We start from the raw sequence: 5,618 nt of genomic DNA, 5'->3' as shown, positions 1-5,618 counted from the left end.
ACAAGTAATGACTCTGTTTAAGGTAGTCTTGCAAAATAAGCTAAATTAAGCTGTTTATATGACTAAACTCGTTTTGTCTGCTCAGGGAATTTTCGAGGCTGGTCTCATTTGTTTTCGATTTTAACAGTGGAAAGATGATTTGCACTTGTGGAAAAGGTAGCCATCTACATCATAAGACTGTAAATGATATAAACTGCTTGAAGTAAAGTTCAGAGCACTGTTGATTTCCTTTGTGTAAGATGACAGTGAGAATTAAGATAATTTAGCAACAGTTGCCTAATCAAGATAGAAATAGAGAAGTAACAAGGATGTGGCAACCATTGTTGTGAGAGAGAAATAAGTATACATGGGGAATCACGATGAAGCCATAGATTTGTGTCCAGCGTCATGACTAAGTAAATAAACTTACCCATCAAAAAACATGGTAAACACAAGGGGGAGGTAGAGTTCTTTGTAATGCTAATGCACATGTCTTTTGCTATTGAAATGGAATTGTTTTCTAAGGGTAAAGATCAATGACAATGCATATCACACAGTCTTAAATTTAGTCAGCCTGAATTCAACACTATATTTCTGATGACATTTTTGTTATAATATGTGACAAGACAGTTGTTTTTTTGAATTTTATTTTATTTTTTTATACAGCAGGTTCTTATTAGATATCCATTTTATACATGTTAGTGTATATATGTCAATTCCAATCTCCCAGTTCATCCCACCACTACCACTGCCCCTCGCCGCTACCCCTCTTGGTGTCCATATGTTTGTTCTGTGTCTCAGTTTCTGCCCTGCAAACAGGTTCATCTGTACCGTTTTTCTAGGATCCACATATATGCGTTAATATACGGTATTTGTTTTTCTCTTTCTGACTTACTTCACTCTGTATGACAGTCTCTAGATCCATCCATGTCTCTACAAATGACCCAGTTTCGTTCCTTTTTATGGCTGAGTAATATTCCATTGTATATATATACCACATCTTCTTTATCCATTCACCTGTCGATGGGCATTTAGGTTGCTTCCAGGTCCTGGCTATTGTAAATAGTGCTGCAATGAACATTGGGGTGCATGTGTCTTTTTGAATTATGGTTTTCTCTGGGTATATGCCCAGTAGTGGGATTGCTGGGTCATATGGTAATTCTATTTTTAATTTTTTAAGGAACCTCCATAATGTTCTCCTTAGTGGCTGTATCAATTTACATTCCCACCAACAGTGCAAGAGGGTTCCCTTTTCTCCACACCCTCTCCAGCATTTGTTGTTTGTAGATTTTCTGATGATGGCCGTTCTGCCAGGTGTGAGATGATATCTCATTGTAGTTTTGATTTGCATTTCTCTAATAATTAGTGATGTTGAGCAGCTTTTCATGTGCTTCTTGGCCATCTGTATGTCTTCTTTGGAGAAATGTCTATTTAGGTCTTCTTCCCATTCTTGGATTGGGTTGTTTGCTTTTTTAATATTGAGCTGCATGAGCTGTTTATATATTTTGGAGATTAATCCTTTGTCCCTTGATTAGTTTGCAAATAATTTCTCCCATTCTGAGGCTTGCTTTTTGTCTTGTTTGTATTTTCCTTTGCTTTGCAAAAGCTTTTAAGTTTCATTGTTTGTTTGTTTTTTTAATTTCCATTCTAGGTGGTGGATCAAAAAAGATCTTGCTGTGATTTATGTCAAAGAGTGTTCTTCCTATGTTTTCCTCTAACAGCTTTATAGTGTCCAGTCTTACATTTAGGTCTCTAATCCATTTTGAGTTTATTTTTGTGTATGGTGTTAGGGAGCGTTCTAATTTCACTCTTTTACATGTAGCTGTCCAGTTTTCCCAGCACCACTTATTGAAGAGACTGTCGTTTCTCCTTTGTATATCCTTGCCTCCTTTGTCATAGAGCAGTTGACCATAGGTGTGTGGGTTTATCTCTGGGCTTCCTATCCTGTTCCATTGATCTACGTTTCTGTTTTGTGCCAGTACGATATTGTCTTAATTACTGTAGCTTTGTACTGTAGTCTGAAGTCAGGGAGTCTGATTCCTCCACTCTGTTTTTTTCCCTCAAGGCTGCTTTGGCTATTCACGGTCTTTTGTGTTTCCATACAAATTGTGAAATTTTTTGTTCTAGTTCTGTGAAAAATGCCAGTGGTAGTTTGATAGGGATTGCATTGAATCTGTCGATTGCTTTGGGTAATAGAGTCATTTTCACAATGTTGATTCTTCCAATCCAAGAACATGGTATATCTCTCCATCTGTTGGTATCATCTTTAATTTCTTTCATCAGTGTCTTATAGTTTTCTGCATACAGGTCTTTTGTCTCCTTAGGTAGGTTTATTCCTAGGTATTTTATTCTTTTTGTTGCAATGGTAAATGGAAGTGTTTTCTTAATTTCTCTTGCAGATTTTTCATCATTAGTGTATACGAATGCAAGAGATTTCTGTGCATTAATGTTGTATCCTGCAGCTTTACCAGATTCATTGATTAGCTCTAGTAGTTTTCTGGTGGCATCTTTAGGATTCTCTATCTATAGTGTCATGTCATCTGCAAACAGTGACAGTTTTACTTCTTCTTTTCAAATTTGTATTCCTTTTATTTCTTCTCTGATTGCTGCAGCTAGGACTTCCAATACTATGTTGAATAATAGTCGTGCGAGTGGGCATCCTTGTCCTGTTCCTAATCTTGGAGGAAATGCTTTCAGTTTTTCACCATTGAGAATGATGTTTGCTGTGGGTTTGTCATATATGGCCTTTATTATGTTGAGGTAGGTTCCCTCTGTGCTCACTTTCTGGAGAGTTTTGTTCGTAAATCGGTGTTGAATTTTGTCAAAAGGTTTTTCTGCATCTATTGAGATGATCATTTGCTTTTTATTCTTCAGTTTATTAACATGGTGTGTCATGTTGATTGATTTGCGTATATTGAAGAATCCTTGCATTCCTGGAATAAACCCCACTTGATCTTGGTGTATGATCCTTTTAATGTGTTGTTGGATTCGGTTTGCTAGTATTTTGTTGAGGATTTGTGCATCTGTATTTATCAGTGATATTGGCCTGTAATTTTCTTTGTTTGTAGCATCTTTGTCTGGTTTTGGTATCAGGGTGATGGTGGCCACATAGAATGAGTTTGGGAGTGTTCCTTCCTCTGCAGTGTTTTGGAAGAGTTTGAGAAGGATGGGTGTTAGCTCTTCTGAAAATGTTTGATAGAATTCACCTGTGAAGCCATCTTGTCCTGGACTTTTGTTTGTTTGAAGATTTTTAATCACAGTTTCAATTTCATTACTTGTGATTGGTCTGTTCGTATTTTGTTTCTTCCTGGTTCAGTCTTGGAAGGTTATACCTTTCTAAGAATTTGTCCATTTCTTCCAGGTTGTCCATTTTATTGGCATAGAGTTGCTTGTAGTAGTCTCTTAGGATGCTTTGTATTTCTGTGGTGTCTGTTGTAACTTCTCCTTTTTAATTTCTACTTTTATTGATTTGAGTCTTCTCCCTCTTTTTCCTGATGAGTCTGGCTAATGGTTTATTAATTTTGTTTATCTTCTCAAAGAACGAGCTTTTAGTTTTATTGATCTTTGCTATTGTTTTCTTTGTTTCTATTTCATTTATTTTGCTCTGATCTTTATTTCTTTGCTTCTGCTAACTTTGGGTTGTGTTTGTTTATCTTTCTCTAGTTCTTTTAGGTGTAAGGTTAGATTGTTTATTTGAGATTTTTCTTGTTTCTTGAGGTAGGATTGTATTGCTATAAACTTCCTACTAGAACTGCTTTTGCTGCATCTCATAGGTTTTGGATCATCATGTTTTCACTGTCATTTGTGTCTAGGTATTTTTTGATTTCCTGTTTGATTTCTTCAGTGATCTGTTGGTTATTTAATGTATTGTTTAGCCTCCATGTGTTTCTGTTTTTACGTTTTTTTCCCTGTAATTGATTTCTAATCTCATAGCATTGTGGTCAGAAAAGATGCTTCATATGATTTCAACTTTCTTAAATTTACTGAGGCTTGGTTTGTGACCCAAGATGTGATCTATCCCGGAGAATGTTCCATGCGCACTTGAGAAGAAAGTGTAATCTGCTGTTTTTGGATAGAATGTCCTATAAATATCAATTAAATCTATCTGGTCTATTGTGTCATTTAAAGCTTGTGTTTCCCTATTAACTTTCTGTTTGGATGATCTGTCCATTGGTGTAAGTGAGGCTTTAAAGTCCCCCATTATTATTGTGTTACTGTCAATTTCCTCTTTTATAGCTATTAGCAGTTGCCTTATGTATTGAGGTGTTCCTATGTTGGGTGCATAAATATTTATAATTGTTATATATTCTTCTTGGATTGATCCGTTGATCATTATGTAGTGTCCTTCCTTGTCTCTTGTAGCATTCTTTATTTTCACATCTATTTTATCTGATATGAGTATAGCTACTCCAGCTTTCTTTTGATTTCCATTTGCATGGAATATCTTTTTCCATCCCCTCACTTTCAGTCTGTATGTGTCCCTAGGTCTGAAGTGGGTCTCTTGTAGACAGCATATAGATGGGTCTTGTTTTTGTATCCATTCACCGGGCCTGTGTCTTTTAGTTGGAGCATTTAATCCATACACGTTTAAGGTAATTTTTGATATGTATGTTCCTATTACCATTTTCTTAATTGTTTTGGGTTTGTTTTTATAGGTCCTTTTCTTCTCTTGTGTTTCCCACTTAGAGAAGTTCCTTTAGCATTTGTTGTAAATCTGGTTTGGTGGTGCTGAACTCTCTTAGCTTTTGCTTGTCTGTAAAGCTTTTGATTTCTCCATCAAATCTAAATGAGATCCTTGCGGGGTAGAGTAATCTTGGTTGTAGGTTCTTCCCTTTCATCCCTTTAAATATGTCATGCCACTCCCTTTTGGCTTGTAGAGAGTCTGCTGAGAAATCATCTGTTAACCTTATGGGAGTTCCCTTGTATGTTGTTTGTCATTTTTCCCTTGCTGCTTTCAATAATTTTTCTTTGTCTTTAATTTTTGCCCATTTGATTACTATGTGTCTTGGCATGTTTCTCCTTGGGTTTATCCTGTATAGGACTCTCTGTGCTTCCTGGACTTGGGTGACTATTTCCTTTCTCATGTTAGGAAAATTTTCGACTATAATCTCAACTATTTTCTCGGGTCCTTTCTCTCTCTCTCCTCCTTGGACCCCTAAAATGTGAATGTTGTTGCATTTAATGTTGTCCCAGATGTCTCTTAGGCTGTCTTCATTTCTTTTCATTCTTTTTTCTTTATTCTGTTCCACAGAAGTGAATTCCACCATTCTGTCCTCCAGGTCACTTATCCATTCTTCTGCCTCAGTTATTCTGCTATTGATTCCTTGTAGTGTATTTTTCATTTCAGTTATTGTATTGTTCATCTCTGTTTGTTTGTTCTTTAATTCTTCTAGGTCTTTGTTAAACATTTCTTGCATGTTCTTGATCTTTCTCTCCATTCTTTTTCCGTGGTCCTGGATCATCTTCACTCTCATTATTCTGAATTCTTTTTCTGGAAGATTGCCTATCTGCACTTCATTTAGTTTTTTTCCTGGTGTTTTATCTTGTTCCTACATCTGGTACATATCTCTGTGTGTTTTCATCTTGTCTGTCTTTCTGTGATTGTGGTTTTTGTTCCACAGGCTGCAGTATTGTAGTTC

Source organism: Delphinapterus leucas, chromosome 3, assembly GCF_059928025.1.
Source record: "Delphinapterus leucas isolate spDelLeu-1000000601 "Yukka" chromosome 3, BTC_Dleu_Yukka2, whole genome shotgun sequence".
NCBI lineage: Eukaryota > Metazoa > Chordata > Mammalia > Artiodactyla > Monodontidae > Delphinapterus > Delphinapterus leucas.
The sequence above is the reverse complement of the archived record's forward strand: the minus strand, read 5'-3'. Positions refer to the sequence as shown.